Raw genomic sequence first — 19843 nt, 5'->3', positions numbered from 1 at the left:
CCTTTGAAGTAGATATTTTTTCACACGGACAGAAGTTGACTTGTTCTTGTGTAATTATGAAATTGTTAGGAAATTTTAAACAGTGAAATAACTGATTAAGCTTATAGATGAAATTAGGGATTATACTGGATTTTAGGAAGTATCTTAAATTACTCACAATTAGTGGTTATAATTTTGTTCATAATAAATGCGAGCATGGTTAATAAAGCTTTAATTTGAAAAGCTGTAGTGAAAAAAAAAACAAAAGCGAAAAATATTACAATAAAAAAAGAAAATTTAACGACGCGAAATAATGTGCGACCACTTCTGTTGAGCGTTCAATGCATATTCAAACATACATTTTTATATTCATAAGGAAAATTTAAATTAAAAAACAAACGAACAAGAAGTACCAAATTAAATGGTAATGCAAGTACCGAGAGTTTTACTAATAATTACGTATTGTATAGCAACACTCGAGCTGAAATCTTAAAACAAAACATAACGCAGAGTTGCTACAATTGAAAATAATATTTCTGTGAAATATTTATTACAATAATTTATACATACATACATATTAGCATATACAATAACACGCACACAACTACAAGTATGTGAATTGTAGGCGTGCAGTCATAATTTATTGAGTAGTAATTTTAACAAAATACTGAATCAACAATACATCACGTGCAGACAAATTGAACATAACTATGGTAAGTTTGAAACATAATCCAAATTATGTGGCTCATATTGGTGAATTTATGAGTGTCATGTGAAATTTGATTTGAGTGCAAAATAAATTGCAGTATCTTGCAATAACATTAAGCAATTTATCAGACAGCAAACATTTATTATAATACTACCTAATTTATGGTATTAAAAAAAAAGAAATTAAATCAAATATGTATTTAAAATTCAAGCATAAGCATAGCCAACGGGAAGTTATCCTGTTGAATATCACATCTTCATTTCGGGATTATATAATCGTATTACGAAATATAGTCAATATACTTACGCATAATTATAATTATTACTACTAACATTATCAAATATATAAGTAAAACCAAAAAACAAGCAAATCGACATCATTATAACAATAAATAGAAGTAGAAGATTTACAGTTCAGTGAGATAAAAAGATCGCCTTGCGCAGGTGAACTTGAAAAGCAAATTCTCGAGAAAGAGAGCACATTTAATTCTTAAAAATATATATGGTGGAAACAGACGTGTGAAAACGAAAAGAAAAAAGTAAAAATTAAGTAAAATGATTATAAAAATCTTATTAACGAAAGAATTTAATAAAATTAAACTGTAAATAATACTCATGCACGCATAATATACATTTAGTTATTTAATATTATTAACGATATGATTAATAATATTGTATAAAGACCTAAAAACATATATAAAGAAATACAAAACAATATGAAATTTCTTAAGGTAACAGTAATATATTGAAATATTATTATTAAATTATAATATAAAACAATATTATACGATATTAAGTAAATGATGAGAACGAATTGACAACGTTGTATGATTTTGATCAGAAAGTACATAAATAATAAAATTTTTTCGATTTGTTAAAAAATATACATACGAAAGCGGTGTTTTTTATTCTTACTAATGGAAATAGTTTGAAGAAAATATAATTTTACCACAATTGGCATACGTCAAATTCCTAAAGTTTTTAACAACTTGTTTATAAAAATTTAAAATGTTTATTGCCTTACAATCTTCAGCGACATACAGACATATTATGTAACTTAACAGTGCTAACTTTAGTTAAGAATTGCAACATTTGTGACATATTTAAGCAAAGAACAAAAAAATATACAGTCAGACTACTCTTTATCAACTTCCCTTTAGCACACTTCTTCCTAACGAAGTTTTTCTAAGGCACTAATATTTTTTTCAGTTTTTTCTATATCTACGCTGCATATGATGCATTTCTCTAAGTGGGGAATATATTCCAACAACTCTACAACGAATGATTATAAAGGCCGATCCATTTCGAGGTTCTCTACATTTTTAAAGAAAAAAAACACAGAAAATTTAAAGGGGACCGGTTATTATTATTAGAAATAATATTTTTTGGCATTTATTTTTTTAAGATTATCTCTTTTAAATGTTGGCCGTGGCGGTTACGTTCTCACCGGCATAAATTTTGAAGAAATATGGACCATTGATTCCACCTACCTACAAACCAAACCGCTGTTTTTTCTGGATGAGAGGTTGTTCTTCGTCCCAAATGCGGCAATTTAGCTTATTTACATACCCATTGAGTCAGAAATGGGCGTCATAGCTGAACAGAATGTGGCTCGAAAACGTCGAATCTTTTCAGAACTGCGATGTCGTTTCAGTTGCGCAAGCTGTATTTTGTACGCTTTCAATTTAAAATCTCGACGTAAAATACGACAAGTCGTTCCATGCGCCAGTAGAGTTGCTGCGAACGTCGTCGAATCGACTCTCCACGGTTTTCATGTGCACTCTCAACTTCGGCTACTATATCTTCTTCACTGAGTGCTGGACGTGGTCTATGCGGTCGAATATTATCCAATAATGAATGCTGGATTTCAAGATGGGTGATGGTGTTGCGAATAGTACACTGAATACTGAACAAAAATAACAATAGAGCTTAATACGACTCACGCGTGATCTGTCAAAAAAAAGCTATTGAAACAAGTAAGGAAGGGTTAAGTTCGGGTGTAACCGAACATTTTATACTCTCGCAATTTATTTATTTAACTTTATTTATATTATATAATATACCATTTGACCCACATATTCGTCATATATATTGTTTAAAGTCCATTGAAGGTTGGAAACCATAATATTAGGTTCGAAGCACCGATGTCCTCATGTTCGATATATGGGGCCTTGAAAACCTATGGTCGGATTTCGGCGATTTTTAGAATGGGGGTGCTACACTATAAACGTAGTATTTGTGCAAAGTTCTGCACCGATATCTTCACTAGTGCTTACTTTATATATTGTAATGTAAACGATTCAGATCGTCTTCAAAGTTCTGGTATATAGGAAGTAGGCGTGGTTGTGAAGCGATTTGGCCTATTTTCACAACATATCATTGGGATGTAAGGAAACTATTACAACCAAATTTCATTGAAATCGGTCAAGTAGTTCCTGAGATATGGTTTTTGACCCATAAAGGGCGACGCCACGCCTATTTTCCATTTTGTAAAAAAATCTGAGTGAAGCTTCCATCTGCCATTTCTTATGTGAAATTTAGTGTTTCCGACGTTTTTCACTAGTGAATTAACCCACTTTTAGTAGTTTTCAACATAACCTTTGTATGGGAGGTGGGCGTGGGCGTCCTTCATACTAAATTTTACATCCATAGCTTTATTTATAGCTTAGTTATGGCACTTTAAGTGTTTTCGGTTTTCGACATTTTGTGGGCGTGGCAGTGGTCCGATTACGCCCATTTTCGAACTTAACCTTCTTATGGTGCCAAGAAATACGTCTTCCAAGTTTCATCAAGATATCTCAATTTTTACTCACGTTACAGCTTGCACGGACGGACGGACAGACGGACGTACAGACACACATCCGGATTTGAACTTTTCTCGTCACCCGTCGTAATTTTGATATATATAACCCTATATCTTCAGCCGAAAGCCTATGATGCTAGCGCTGCGTACTTTAGTTTATTTAATAATTTGTTTATTATGTAAGCTTTAATAAAATAAAAAAAAAAAAAAAAAAAAAAAAATAACCCTATATCTAACTCGTTTAGTTTTAGGACTTACAACCAACCGTTATGTGGACAAAACTATAATACTCTCGTAGCAACTTTGTTGTTAAAAAGTACCTCTCCTTGATCACCCGTTACTAAAACTCCTCTAGAATGTTGTGGTTTTCATATCATATCGCATTTGTATTATTGGGTCATACCTGGTATTTTATTTTATTCCTACGTGTAATTTTTTTCAACAGCTGTAAAAACAAAACAAAAACAATCCTTCGTCCAAGTCGCTGTAAATTGTACCTCGAAGATCTCTCTAAAGATTGGTTGATTAGTTTTAGAGAAAGCTTGCCATCAGACTTTGAAAACATAGTTTTGTGAAAAACGTGTTTAAAAGTTTAAGTGATAGCCCAGCTAACCTGGAGCGCATAAATTTTTATTTATTTATTATTATATTGGAATAGTCAATTAATGTGTACTTTTTAGAAACTCAAGTATTCTTCTTTTGTATCAGGAGCTATGGAATCACAAGTGATATATTTGAGTATGAAACCCTCATAGGTGATCTGCAATAAGTTACTATTTTTTATCTTCCAGAAACTCTCAGCCAGTCAGAACAACTAGTAAATATTTATTGTTTCAGATAATGCATGAATTCCATAAATGTAAAAGCAAATGTCTTCAAAGAAATTGAACAACAGTTCTGAAGCTATACTCATTGGAAATTAACTGATTGAAACATGTAAAATGTCTGATGCTTTGTAAACTACAAGTGCATATAAAGTTTTATAAAAGTCTACAGTTGGCTGATATAGACTGCGATTACATAGCTCCCACTGAGTACACCTCGAACACTCATCTTTCTCATCTTATTAGCTTTTGTACTTTCATAACAACAGAAGATAATCAACCTACATGGAGTGGCTTTAATGGTTTAATTAATAATTTTTAGTTTCCACCAGACAACACACATTTGGGCACTGTAATTTACTTATACCACTGACGGGTACTCAACATATTTTCGAACGAGACATGTGTTGTTCTTTTCATTAACCTAATTTTGTTTTCGATTAGCCAAATTTTTTAAGATATTCGACGGAAGTTATCGATCTCTCTTTGATGAAAAGAAAAAGATTATAAATAGTTTGAGTACGCACACATATAATAACTGCATTATGGAAAAAATAACTAATAATGATGACTCAACCAAATACATTAGAATGATAGCCGTAGTGGAAATGGAATTTCGGTTTCCACTATTCAGTTAGACTGGAAATTAAAGGCTCTCCGGGCGTATTTGTTGGCGAGCATAAAAAATTGATTGCCTTGCCGGCTATAAACATATTTAAGATTATTTGCTGTATAAGCACTTATACAAATGCTTATATAATGCTGGCACAAGAAAGTTAAAAGATATCAAATTACAAGCTAAGGTGCTTAACTCCGCCCACATGCTGCTGCGCGAGAACGACACGTGGAGACGGTGGAAAGTATAAATACATCGAAGAAGTGGAATGGTAAGGCGAGCGTTCGTGTCTTAAGTCTTTTGTACCGTACTTCAGGAATTTATAATTGCGTATTTTAGTGTTATTTGCCCATGGTTAGCAAATAATAGCTGGGCGGAAGGAATTTAAAGAAATCATAGTGAAATAAATACGAAAATAAATATCATGTTCAAAGTTGCATAGTTACTTTTATCTTAACAGAAATGTCAAATAATTGGCTATATCCGCAACGCCGTGTTTATGCGTCTAATAATACCCCACGAACTATTGATTTGCGTTGTTTATTGTTTATTGTATATATGTATTTTACTGTTTAGGTTGGATTTTTAATGAATGCCTACCTGCGCAATTCTCGGTGTGTCTCCTTTCCCACTTTTATTCGCGAATTTATGAAATTGCAAAATAAGGAAGGGTGATATCATTGCTAACTTCATTTTGCGTCACATATACGGCTATGATGCTGAAATTATTAGCGTGCTAGGGGATTATACAACAAGACATTTTGAAATCACATACCCTTGTGCGTGGCTGCAATAAGCCGTATTCGGGTAATGCAGTCAGGTCTTACTATATTCGGTTAGCAATTTTTTCTAATAACGGATTCAGTCGAATTACAGGCAATCGCGCCAAATGAATAAATAACAAAAATCATGCACAAGAGTTTTAGGTGTACATAATCAAACTTGAAATGAGTTTGCTATTCACTTAAGTAAATGATAGCTGCGATTGGATATCTACTGTAAAAGACATAGAAGCACAAAGCGCCGAATACTTTACCAATTTCGAATCAATAACAACAAATATTTTGATAATTTCATTATATTAATGAGCTGTCTAATTACAAAAACAATAATTAAATTCCTTGAGAATACTATGTAGATGAATATGTATATAGTGGTGTAAGTATAAAATAAAATAAATAAAAATTAAAAATCAATATCTAAGCTTCAAACTATTGTCCAGCAGTGGTATAGCGAATATATTTTCATGGTACTCCAATCGAAAGAGATAACGTCTAATAAATTCCTCAATTGTTTCCTTTATAGTGAGCACTTTTAGATCTCGGTGGAGGAGATCTTTTCTCACAGAAAAAGGTGTCCAACTATGGTGCAAAGAATTTTAATCTGAAAAACTTGAATAATTTTTGAATTTGAATCAGCTAAGCTACCACAGCTTTGAAACATGCAAATCGGTCAAATGCATATTAAATATGCTGACTTAGGATTGGTACTCAAATTTCTATTTCTAATAAAATAATATTTTTTCTTTTCACTGTTGTGTGGTCAAACGGGATATAAACAAACCAGCAGACTGAAACAAGTTTCTTGTTAACAAAATATTGAATTTAAAGACAGTGTTGGTTTAGCAACTACCATACCATATTTATTATTTGTTTTTGTAATTTTAGCGAAGCTTGAAATTGTAAATAAAATTAAGAGAGCAGCCAGCAGCCACATCAAGGCTGCACAGCAAATTGGGATTCTAATGTACACGATTGTTGAATTCACCATGCAATAGCCGCTCTTGCGCCAACGATACGCGAAAAGTCTACAAAAACGATCACTGAGTTTGTAGAGAATACTATGTGAACGAAGCAGCAGTTAAAGTGTTGGATTTCTCGGCTGAGCGCGCAAGGCGTAACTAGCGCTTTTAGACGTGATTCTGTCTAATGCAACAAGTCGCCCGCTAAGCTACATTGCGTGTGTGTGTGGAGACTTCGACCGTTAATATTAGCTAAAGCAGCTACAGCAAAGCTTTGAGGTGTATGGCTAAAACAGTCGAGAGCAGGTAATCAAACAGAGTGGGTCACGGTACGGACTATTGTGGTACTTACTATCATTATTGGTATATACACATTTGTATATATGTTTGGCAGCTAGGTAGTGTATTGTGTTTTACTAGTCGGTTGTGCGCTTTTGTGTGTTTTAAACACAAATAGAAGAGCAAATATTCAAATGAAGTGAGTAAAAAAGCTGAGTGCATTACGTACGCGGATAAACTATTTTCGATATTGAGAGCGGTTATATGTGGTGAGGTACTTTTAAAAGTGAATTGTTAAAAGTTTACATTAAAAGTAATAGGAAAATCTTAGTTTTTGATATGTTACCAAGCGACCAATTACAAATTGAAACTAAACTACTTTACAACACATATGTATATATACCTACAACACTGTGAGATATAAAAAAAAATTCATTTGAAAATCAACAATGAAAAATGTGTAGAGAAGTGGGTGTGGATGGGAGCGCGAGATGTATGCAAACAAACAACAACAAATATTGCTAATTTCAACACTATGCAACGACTGACCCTTTATATAATAGCAAAATTTGTGCAAAGGTGTGGAAATAATTAGTAAAAGTATATATCGTATATGTAAATGAAAAACAACAAAAATTTAATTACTGAAATACAACAAAACCATTAAGTGTAAATGTCAACAAATGGGGTCAGCAGTGAAACTAAAAACACAAAAACTCATAAATAAATAAAACGTACGTACATTAAAATTGCATACATCTGATATAAGTATGTGTATTAAGCTTTTGTTTTAATTATTGTACTAAACCGTCAATGCGGATGTGACTTACTAATCATGTCACAAGTTCATCAAATATCAACAATTTCATAAGCTTAATGAAATATATTTAACAGAAGTGCCATTCGGTTTTGCAGAAATGCACATACACATAGGTCCCATATATACAAAGAGTGCCAGATTCCAACCAGCATCTGCAGTTTGGAAGTTAAAACGATTTTAAGCTTAAAATATATGAATTTACCGTTCCGACGTATTGGCAATTATTTCATAACCTCACGACGAAATGTGTGAGCGTAGCTATGTCATTTTGAATTTTTGGCAACTCAAGGTGAACGGGCCAAGTCGGTAGGAATCATTGGCTCGAATTCACAGTGTTGTTCACGTTAAATACACACATTCATGCGTTTTTCGATTCCACTGAATTCGTCTTCATATAAAGCTTTTAAATAAAAAACAGCTGATAGTCATCAGTTGTGCGCAGCCAGTTTTGACCAACAAAGCGAAGTGAAAAAGCAAATTTATCAAATGCACCAAACAAAAAAAAAACAGTGTATTAATTAATGCAAAAAACAACGAAAATAAACTCAATATACCAAAAATAAGATATAACAACGTAACGTCATCAACTCAAAATTTTGTAGCCCTGTGTAGATGTGAGCAGCGGTAACAAGTTTTGGCTTTAACTCGCTTCTGCTTCTGATGCCAAGCTTGGCTGCTCGGCTTGTTGCTGTTGTTCATGTGTACATATGAAGGTGTTTTCATACTTTTGCATACACATGTACACTTTTTCGGCTAATTCAAAGTCTTTTCGGTCGTTTTGTGTTGTAGGTTTTCGTGAACTTGTTTTAATGCTCGTATATTTTTCTCTGCTTGTCAAATAACAGAGACTGAAACATTGTTTTGGAGACTTTGAGTACTCAGCAAAAGCGAAGCGAATTTCCAACAGATATAAAATTTAAGTTAAATCTTATATTGGATACACATTTTGAATGCACGTAAAGCTGAGGTGAGTTTCAATTTAGCGTAAAGATTTCGCAAATTAAAAAAACAAAAACAAAATATTACCTTATTAATAATGTTAATACTTACATGTTATCATATAGCTAAAAATTAGTGGTTTAATAAAAAAAATATTTTAAATTTATCGTTTCTATATGACTGAGATTTCAAATATGTGCGCAAGCCACATCTACTACAGCTAATTTTCAGTTGATACTTCCGATCGTCAAAAAAGCAAAGATTTAATCGCTCCTATGTATGCGCATATATGCCACATATATTGTATACAAAGTTTACACATGAATATATGTAAGACTCCTTGATTGTTGCCACTGAAGCGTGACGACTGTTAGCTAACTGATTTTCAAGTAGTTATGCCAACGGGTTTCATGTGCACCTCGGATAATTATTAAGAATTGTAATTTAAGGCAAGCACGCAACTGACAGACGTTGTGAGTTGCATTGAATTAACCCATTTAAAAACTGACTTGCGCTCTTATAATATGTGGGCTATATTCAGTGTTTATATATTTAATGCATACTTGAAGAGTACCTTAAACACTACATTGGGGCATAAGTATAATATAAATAATAATATATAATTTAAAGTATATTTTATAACAAGTTCTGGTTCTATAGCATTTGGGATTCGACCTTTAAACTTTTAATCTAGATATCTATGCATTCACATTGTTGTTGAACACATCTGTCTTCATGCCTCATATATCGAGACATGAGTCTTTTGCTAACAAATAAAAAAAACGGAAAAACAGAAATCTGAGGTCAACCATGATTAATCCGTCTGCAATAAATTGTTCCATTTTTTGAGAAAACTTCTTGTAAGGATAGTTAGAGAAACGTTCGATTGACAGTAGTAGGCTTATTTAACTATCATATTGATTACCCATTTACTCTGGATGGAAATATGTATATCGCACGATTACTTTTGAGCGCTACTCACCCTCTTTTTCTGAAGGTGTAACAAGTTAGAGTAATAAATTATAAATCTCGCGCACTCGGTGCTTAGTAATTTTAAGGCTTCACTTTATTTGTTCAAACAGTTATAAATTAAATGTATTGAAAGACAAACATACTTATAAATAACTAAAATAACAACATTTAAAAAAGATGATTTATAATTTTCTAGACCAAGACTCACGCTTTAGTCAATAGTTCAAATATGTAAAAATCAGAACAGAAATTTTTGTATATAATAACGTTTTCAATAAGCCTATTTATTATATTAAGAAGTTTTTGAATTTCCGGAGAACACCAAAAATCATCTTAAACTACACTACTCGTATATGGATATAATTGTAAATTTGTACTTGGTGTTTGGTTAATTATATGACGCCAAAAAGTTGCCATGTGATGATTTTCATGATTCTAGTGGACTTTATGTCAAATTGTGTGATATCTTAATAAAACTATATAAATAAATTGCGAGAGTATATAATGTTCGGTGGCAGCCGAACTTAGGCTTTCCTTACATGTTTATTGCTAAAGTTGAAAAGAAGTTATCAAGGCAAAATCTTATTACACAAATTTTACTTCATTTTTATGGTAACCACAGCTGCAAAACTAGTAATAGATATGTGACACCAACACCGAAATAACACCAACATGGAAATGATGCGGTCTCAGCGCTAAGTAACTAACAAACTTATAAACCCACGTGACACTTATACCACTATTCAATTTATTTGACAGGTTCAATAATCTTCTCCACATCTTCTACGAAACATTCTTGTAGACCTTTTAGAATTGGTGGGTGTTTGACGATCAATCAAAGATTAGACTGCTCATGCAATCCAGAAAAATAAAACAAATCTTAAGCCGCTTTAAAATTATAAAAGTTATGTGTTTTGGCTGCAAAATTGTCTTTATTCAAAAATGCGAACGACCAAAACCGCAAATGAAAATGTAACATAATAAAAACGCGGGATTATACAAGGTGGCTCATACCAAAATAAGCTGCACAATCGTGGGCGTAAAGTCCATAGTTGGTTGGCTGATTATTCAATTGGCAACTTGTTTGACCATTGACGCTTGCGGATTGTGTTCGCGTTGCTATGTTCGCTGCTTAAGTCTTTCTACTATTTTATTTCTTTACTTGTTTTTTACGCATTCAAATTCGTTCTTTTTCTGCCAGGAACGCAGTGAACGCTTTTCAACGTCGACCTACCCATGTCTGAGATTAACTGCTACCACACATTTTCATATGTACACTCACACACTAACTTGTATGTATGTAAGTTTGCTTATAAGCAAGTACACAGTAGTACAAATATGCATTTGGTTATGCGACGCGTCAGTCTAGCTTTTGCATAATAAATATTCAGTGCTGCCATTGTCAACCGATTGTAAATAAATATTAACGCATTTATATGGAATTGGTATAGATTCATATGCACATATACCCACACTCATTGAAAATGTATGAATTTCTACATGGAGATTACTGTCCATGCGTTCTTATGTTTGTGTATTGTTTTCTTTGCTTTTACGTTGGAATGGGATGTAAGGCCTTCTTTGTTTTATACATACATTGCAACAAGGCATTTTTTAGCATTGTTCAATTGTTCACTTATTCACTTATTCAATGACTTCATTATTTTTGTTTTATTCATTCAATAACCATAGAACGTAAAAGTGATCGTTAACATTTGTTGTTACTTGTTGTGTTTACCAGCGAAGTAGTGTCTTATCATATGAATTGTATGCTAATTTTATTAAAATGCAGTTGTTAAAACCAACTAACAAGAATTTACATTTATATTCATAACAATGTGCATTCTTAAAAATAAAACTTGCTCCAAATGTTCCTCTCGAAAAACTCCTAGTGTCGTCTCATCGGATGTTGACATCGTCCACGCTTCTGCACCATAAATCAGGACGGGAATGATAAGCGACTTGTAGAGTTATTTTTGGTTCGTCGAGATAGTACTTTACTTTTTAATTGCCCACTCAGTCCAACGTAGCACCTGTTCGCAAGAGTGATTCTACGCTGAATTTCAAGGCTGACATTGTTGCTGTTGTTGATACTGGTTCCTTAGTATACGAAATTATCTACAACTTCAAAGTTATGACTGTCAACAGTGACGTGGGGGCCGAGACGCGAGAGCGTTGACTGTTTGTTTGATGACAGGAGATATTCCAGACCCATAACTAGAATTACCAGAACTAACGGCGCGGTTGTTGCTTCCGATGATATCAATATCATCGGCGTACGCCAGCAGCTGTTACTCTTATAGAAGATTGTACCTTCTCTATTTAGCACTGCATCTCGTATTGTTTTTTCCAGCATCAAGTTAAAGTAGTCAAATGTCAAATCTGCAAAATGTGTCTGTATAAATTCAATTGCGCTCCTTGGAATTTGAGCTGAATAAATATATGAAAGCTTAGAAGGTGCACCCCATGTGGTATTCCACCATTTCTGACTTCGACGACAATCATTAATAAAAATCCATACTTAAAAAAAGCTAGATTCAATTAGACTTTGAGCAAATGACACTTGTGTTGCTATGCTCTAAATCTGTATATATACCTGAAACATATGAAAAAGTTATGCACAATACTCATGTGTGTATGTACATATACCTCTGCTGTTGCCTGCTCGTGTCTATCCACTAGTAATGGGCAAATTTATAGAGATCCTGTTGGCATAAGTTATACTATGCCAGCTAGGGCATCCCATCGCTCATTTGGTTTATGATCTAGTCGTTGCAGGAGAGATTGACGAGCATGCACAAATATAAATATGCGCGGCACGCATCATCGCAGGCGGCCTCTCTGAGCTGACACATCATGAATTAAATACCCAACCAGTAGAATAAACCTTAACACATATACATATATAATGGTAGTGGGGTGGTCGTTGCTGTTCTATTTAGCAACATTGAAATGGGTTAACTGAAAGTGATGTTGCCATGCATTTTACTAATCAAACTGAATGTCAAGAGGAATCAAGCAAGCGCATGTCATGTTACAGTCTGCTCGCCACCAAAGTTTGAGAACATAAGTAAACTGGTGAGCCGAAGAATTGCAATAAAGTAGATGTATGACGTTGAATAAGAAGGACATTTTTGCAAATAAATGTGTATATAATATTTGAACAAAAAATACTTAAAACCGTATATTACTAGTATACATATGTATATAGTATCCACAGAGAAAATTACCCTAAGACGTCTTAAATTTTATTAAACATTTATTTAAACCTATGTAAGTTGCACTTGATTAAAAACAGGTTGCTAAAAGTTTTACGTATCAGGTCCATATACTGAAACAACATTCGATAGATGTTTTGATCTTAGAGAATGCTCTGAAATATAGAAACGTTACTTTTATATTTGAAGTAATATTAGTTTAAAACCCAATAAAGTTGGTTATTAGGTCATAAAAACTCATTTCCGCTGTATTCATGTAAAATAAAATCCACTTTGTTGCTAGATGAAAGTTTCACATTATTATAGCAATACTGTACGTTTGAGACAAAGTATGTATATGTAGTACATATTAATACTTGCCGTCCAATGCATGCCCTTAAATGACCAAGTCATAATATTAATTAATGATTATTAAATGAAGGCGTACTTTATGCAAAGCACATTTTACAGCCAAGCATTGTAAAAAAGATTTATTTCACGTCAAAATGGGTGATTATTCTTGTCCACATTCTTAATACTTCTCAACATACCAGTTAGTTGGCCATATCTGGGAGCATAGTTGTGGACAATCAAGCCATTTTATAACAAGTACAAACTCGTTTTGTTGTAGGAATATGTAGATATAAGCTACATATCAAATTGTTTTCACTTACACAGATAATTATTGTTTTTAATATATTTTAAAATGTCCACAATAACTTATTACAGATATCATTTACCCACTTCTGATTCAAATTTACTCAACATTTACGTAAGTGATTTATACGTTATATATTAAAAGCTTCCTCCTTTCGTTTATTAAAAAAATAAAATGAAATCAGAAAGAATACGGCACAAGTACTGCAATGAAAACCTATTACAAAACAATACATTGATATGATGTGAACTGCTGTTGTAAGTTTGTTGGTTGAAAAATGGATAACATTAAAGAAAAACAAGTAAGGAAGGGTTAAGTTCGGGTGTAACCGAACATTTTATACTCTCGCAATTTATATATTTAACTTTATTTATATTATATAATACACAATTTGACCCACATATTCGTCATATATATTGTATAAAGTCCATTGAAAGTTGGAAACCATAATATTAGGTTAGAAGCACCGAGGTCCTCGTGTTCGATATATGGGGCCTTAAAAACCTATGGTCCGATTTCGGCGGTTTTTAGAATGGGGCTGCCACACTATTAACATAGTATTTGTGCAAAGTGCTGCACCGATATTTTCACTAGTACTTACTTTATATATTGTAAAGTAAACGATTCAGATTGTCTTCAAAGTTCTGGTATATAGGAAGTAGGCGTGGTTGTGAAGCGATTTGGCCTATTTATTACTGTCCATGCGTTCTTATGTTTGTGTATTGTTTTCTTTGCTTTTACGTTGGAATGGGATGTAAGGCCTTCTTTGTTTTATACATACATTGCAACAAGGCATTTTTTAGCATTGTTCAATTGTTCACTTTTTCACTTATTCAATGACTTCATTATTTTTGTTTTATTCATTCAATAACCATAGAACGTAAAAGTGATCGCTAACATTTGTTGTTACTTGTTGTTACTTGTTATATATATATGGGGCTTGTTATATATATAAGTAGGCGTGGTTGTGAAGAGATTTGGCCTATTTTCACAACATATCATTGGGATGTACGGAAACTATTACAAACCAAGTTTCATTGAAATCGGTCGAGTAGTTCCTGAGATATGGTTTTTGACCCATAAGTGGGCGACGCCACGCCCATTTTCCATTTTGTAAAAAAATCTGAGTGCAGCTTTCATCTGCCATTTCTTATGTGAAATTTAGTGTTTCTGACGTTTTTCGTTAGTGAGTTAACCCACTTTTAGTTATTTTCAACCTAACTTTTGTATGGGAGGTGGGCGTGGTTATGATCCGATTTCTTAAATTTTTACACTGTATTAGGAAGTGGCTAAAAAAAACGACTGCAGAAAGTTTGGTTTATATAGCTCTATTGGTTTGCGAGATATGTACAAAAAACTTAGTAGGGGGCGGGGCCACGCCCACTTCCCCAAAAAAATTACATCAAAATATGCCCCTTCATAGTGCGATCCTTCATAGCAAATTTTATTTCCATAGCTTTATTTATGGCTTAGTTATGGCACTTTATGTGTTTTCGGTTTTCGCCATTTTGTGGGCGTGGCAGTGGTCCGATTTTGCTCATTTTCGATAGCAACCTTCCTATGGTGCCAAGAAATAAGTGTGCCAAGTTTCATCAAGATATATTAATTTTTACTCAAGTTACAGCTTGCACAGACGGGTGGACGGACGGACGGACGGACGGACGGACAGACAAACATTCGGATTTGAACTCCACTCTTCACCCTGATCACTTTGGTATATATAACCCTATATCCAACTCGTTTAGTTTTGGGTGTTACAAACAACCGTTATGTGAACAAAACTATAATACTCTCTTTAGCAACATTTTTTGCGAGAGTATAAAAAAGAAATATTGTCGAGAAAGCAATAACGAACTGTTTCCACTAGCTTGCTAACGAAGAGTAAATTTTTGAATGACAGTTTTCAGACTCTGACTATTGACAAGTCTATTTCTTAATGTGATACGGACACCAAGGTAATATCCCAAAAGATTGATGCCCCTGTATAGCTTGTTACACCTGTTGAAATCACTTAATATTTGAACAATGTATGGAATAAAATAGTCGTTAAATATTTGCCGGTAGTCTACCATTGATGGATAGCTCATTTTTGAGAAACGTTTTCTTATTTAAGTAAGCTTGGGGAGTCTTTTTAGGATTTGTATGTCATATGACCAGAAGAGTGTCTCTTATCTTATTTATGCTAAGTGTTTCGTAATATTTCCACCAGTTTTCGGTATAAATGCAAACAATTTTTAAACGTTGTTAAAGTATAGGGAAACCAACTGGCAATTATCCCCTAGACTATTATCCTTATCTTTAACCTATAAGTATGCATTCCAAGACAATTAGTTCCATCTATCTCGAAACGAACAATAATTTTTAAGCATTTCATAAATTTCCCTAAAACTGTTTTGTCGAATTTAGCTAAGATATGCTTATATATATCCTTACAGAATATCTCGGATATAACATGTGTATTTAAGTGCATTGTTGTAAGTCAGCGATTACAGCGCCACAATTACTTTATATATTGAAATATTTCGCAGTGCATGTTCACTTAAGAGTCTGTATAAAGAAAAACGTGGAAACTTTACGGAAGCTACAGCTCTTGCATATAGAGTAGACATACATTCATTTAAAAAGCACATAAATACGCTGCATATGTATGAAGGAATTGTTAGATAAACAATAATAATGAGACGGAAAACAAAAGCTGGTGAAGACAAAGTAAAACCACAATGACTTTAAAACGGCTTTTACAGCAAAGTCATTTCTAAGCACACTGAATGCTTTGAGATAAACAAACAACAATAAATATAAGTTATCTGTGTAAAACAACAAATAAAGTAGTAAATCCGCTTCAGAACATAATTTAGTATTCAGCCATAATTATTTTCTCATTAGAGCAACTCTCCAGAAATTATAGTAACACTATGTAGCAATATATATATATACATATAAAGCATAGAAATAACATTTTTGGAAAATTTAAATCCAAATATGTATTGGTGCACTCTTTTTCACAGCTTTGAGTTTTATTATCATTTTACTTGATGATCTTATGCTAAAAATAGAAACGTTAATATCGCAGAAACCATTTTTGAAACTAAAAATAAAAAGGTCTCTCAAACTTCAAGTCAGCAAGCTCTACAGCATATTGATATAATTTTGGAATTTCAGCGTAAATTATATATACATACATATAAGTTCCAAAATATAATGTTTTAATAAAAGCACTAGACTCTAAATTCCTAGGCCAAAATTAAAAATTTTAAACATGAAATAGTGGCAACTACAAAATTATGAAACTGTTGCACATGTTCAAGTTTTAATGGAGTTCCTGTATCAGTTTCTAAGAACTTCGGCTTTTGAAGTTATAAAAATACTTCTATACTAGAATGTAAGCATCCATACTAAGTTCATACTTACTCCTCCTTTTCAAAGCAAGGACCGTGTAGTTTCTTTCCTTACAAACATATGCCAATTCTTCCCTTTGCAACTTAAATATTTATCTGCAAATAGTTGTGTCTACATGCTGGCGGACAGCTTGTTATCGGAAGACTTGTCTGTCTAGCGGCCTGTCTATTCAACCGACAATAGACAAAGGTATTCCGTATGGGCATAATTTTGCTGATTTACCCACAGATATTATGCGCTGACGCATTTATTCGCATGCAAGCGTTATAGTGTCGTACATGCCGCGGTTGTATAAAAAAGTGTACATATGTACGTACACGAGACAGCATCGCGTCATTTATTGTTTAGCCGCAACACGCCAACAATTTCCTGCTGTTGGCATTGCGCCTCACATGCAACGCTTCGCACCGACTAACCTATCAACCAACAAATCTGGTTGGAAAATAAACGTAATAATGCAATCAACGCACCTTCCGCTCCAGAGCATAGCACTATGTGTATGTATGTACTAATGTTCGGGTAACACATATTGTTTTACCAACGCCAGCAGCCTTCACGTTGTTACACTACTATGTAGTCCCGACCACGCAGAATTCGCAAAACTATTCGGCTGCACTCCAGCGGCTGGTATGTATGGTATACTTTACGTTGTGCAATTCGTCTGGAATTTCCGCCCTTGCATTAAAAAAAAAACTCTATACAATTGGCTGTTACAATGTTGGCTGTCTCATTTTGTATTTTACCAGCGCAGAGTTAGAATGTGAAAAAAATTTAGGAGTGAGAGATAATTCTAATTGGAGAACTTTACCAATACGACAACGAATACAAAAATATAATTTTTAAATAATTAACGATAACGCTTCGACTAATCAGTAAAGTTTTCATTATTTTATATTTAAAAATTCTCCTAAATATATTGTTGAAATCCGTACATTCGTAATTTCGCTCGGTTCATATTTCATTTTAGTATTGCAAGGAAGAAGAAATGAAGAAAACAATAAATAATGTTTGATTCGTTGGTAGTTATGATAATTTTATTTTATTTTGTTTTAAAATAGAGGTAAAGAGTTAACTACTTTTCAAAGCCTTATTAATATTATGGCGCTGAATTTATCGGTGCACTTAATTATAATGTCTATTAGGTTTGGTAGTTCCGGATATATAAGGACCAATTCCACTCACTTTCTATGTTATGAGCGCTTATAATGCTATTCAGTCGTTCAATAATATTAAGAAAAAAATAACTTATTAAGAAAAAATAACTTGATTTTTATGGACAATGCTTTTTATAAGGAATATTGATGGTTTAATGGTCTCATTACAGTTATTTGATGAACATTACTAATGACTAACTGGTTTATAAAAAGAAAAAAACATCATAAAATTCTGCATTCTAAAAAGTAATTGCATTTCTTTGCTGCAGAGCGCTAAGAAATTCACTCGCTGACCTTGAAGTGTCTCAGATGCGATACGTATTTAGTCATATTCTTCCCACTTGTGATGTGCAATAGCGGCATTAATGCAAACCCCTACATATATATGTATGTATGTAAAAGTATGTAGTATGAACTTGTATTTATATTTTCTCACCTAACTGCGAGAACCTGATTTTTTACTTTAGCGAAACCGATTCCAACATCTGCAGATTGTCTTTCAATTGTATTTGTGAAATATATAATAGTACTGACGATATATGTAAATGTTAAAAGTAAATTTCACATTTTCAATTTAATAAAATGTATTATATGGAGACATTTTTATAAATATAGAAGTATATAAACATTCGCTTAACTGTTAAATATTTTTCAAACAGAGGATGATGGAATAAATTCGAGTAAAACCCGTTCTCTGTCAGAAAATGACGGCAATTGTAAAAAAAATATATATAAAAGTATAACTGTTTGTATTTAGATATTATATAATATATTTTGATAAAAAAAAATGAGTAAAAGAAAGAATACTAATTAAATACAGGTTGGTTTATTATCACCATATTCAAATCTCTTCATGGTAGGAAACTTTCATAATTTTAACTTATCGTAAAACTTTAACGGCATCAAAAATAATTACAAATTTTATAAGTAGCCGCACATGTTACTTCTTGAAAGAATCAAAAGGTATCATTTTTTTCTCAAGTAATAATAGTTGATATATAAGCAGAGATTTAACTTTCCATGCAATAGTCAAGTCGTAGAAGCGTACATTTTTTGTATTTTTATAATAATATTTTGTATAGAACAAAATGATGTGCACATGTGTGTAATGAATTTTTAATATACGCAATCACGATTACACATCTTTGTAAATTCACTCACGTAATCTCTCTCTTCTCGTTTTTTTTCAGGTAAGAATTACCAGGTGTAGCGTCAAAGCAGTAAAATTTCCTCATAATCACAAATCGGCTTTTATTTGGATTAGTCACCATGAAGCGTATGTGAAAAAATCTCACAAAATATTGACACACATATATAAATATATATTGAGTATTTCATATACTCTCAATGTATATCTATATACGCATGTGCAAGCTGAAACACAATGCTGTGAAGCATGAAGTTTCGCAGTTTACAAGTCGAGAATCGAGCTTATATGAAAAAATATTAATTCCTAACGTTAATAGCCTTGCGGCGGCGTATATAGTTTTTAGGCTTGCTCAACAAGAATTCGTCATTATCTGAAACAAGGTGTGTCACCACGCAATTCCTTATAAAACTGCTTACGTTAATACAAATAATCGCTCTTTATCGAGTGAGAGGAGTTTAAACGCATATATATATACGAGCGTAGCTCATATGCGAGAGACTTGTAGTTTCATTTTCATAATAATTAATGTCTTATTTTGAAATAGTTGAATTGCCAAATACTATTGATTTAGCGATCCACGGACATTTTGCTGCGATTTCCACGT

General features: G+C 32.9%; 1 protein-coding gene across 8 annotated transcripts in view; it reads left to right on the top strand.

Moving 5' to 3' along the window:
* The first annotated feature begins 6961 nt into the window (after positions 1 to 6961).
* Positions 6962 to 19843, top strand: part of LOC105217132 (hypothetical protein) — a 33173-nt gene continuing 20291 nt past the window's right edge. The window contains exons 1-2 of one of the 8 annotated variants that reach the window (XM_011191980.3): positions 6962 to 7149; positions 8616 to 8737. The gene's annotated coding sequence lies outside the window, so the exon portion shown is untranslated. Of the gene's footprint in view, positions 7150 to 8559; positions 8738 to 19843 lie in introns of all 8 variants that reach the window. The other 7 variants (XM_011191979.3, XM_011191982.3, XM_011191981.3 and 4 more) reach the window with 7 other exon arrangements.

This window comes from Zeugodacus cucurbitae, chromosome 5 (assembly GCF_028554725.1).
Source record: "Zeugodacus cucurbitae isolate PBARC_wt_2022May chromosome 5, idZeuCucr1.2, whole genome shotgun sequence".
NCBI lineage: Eukaryota > Metazoa > Arthropoda > Insecta > Diptera > Tephritidae > Zeugodacus > Zeugodacus cucurbitae.
This window is presented reverse-complemented; position numbering and strand designations above follow the sequence as displayed.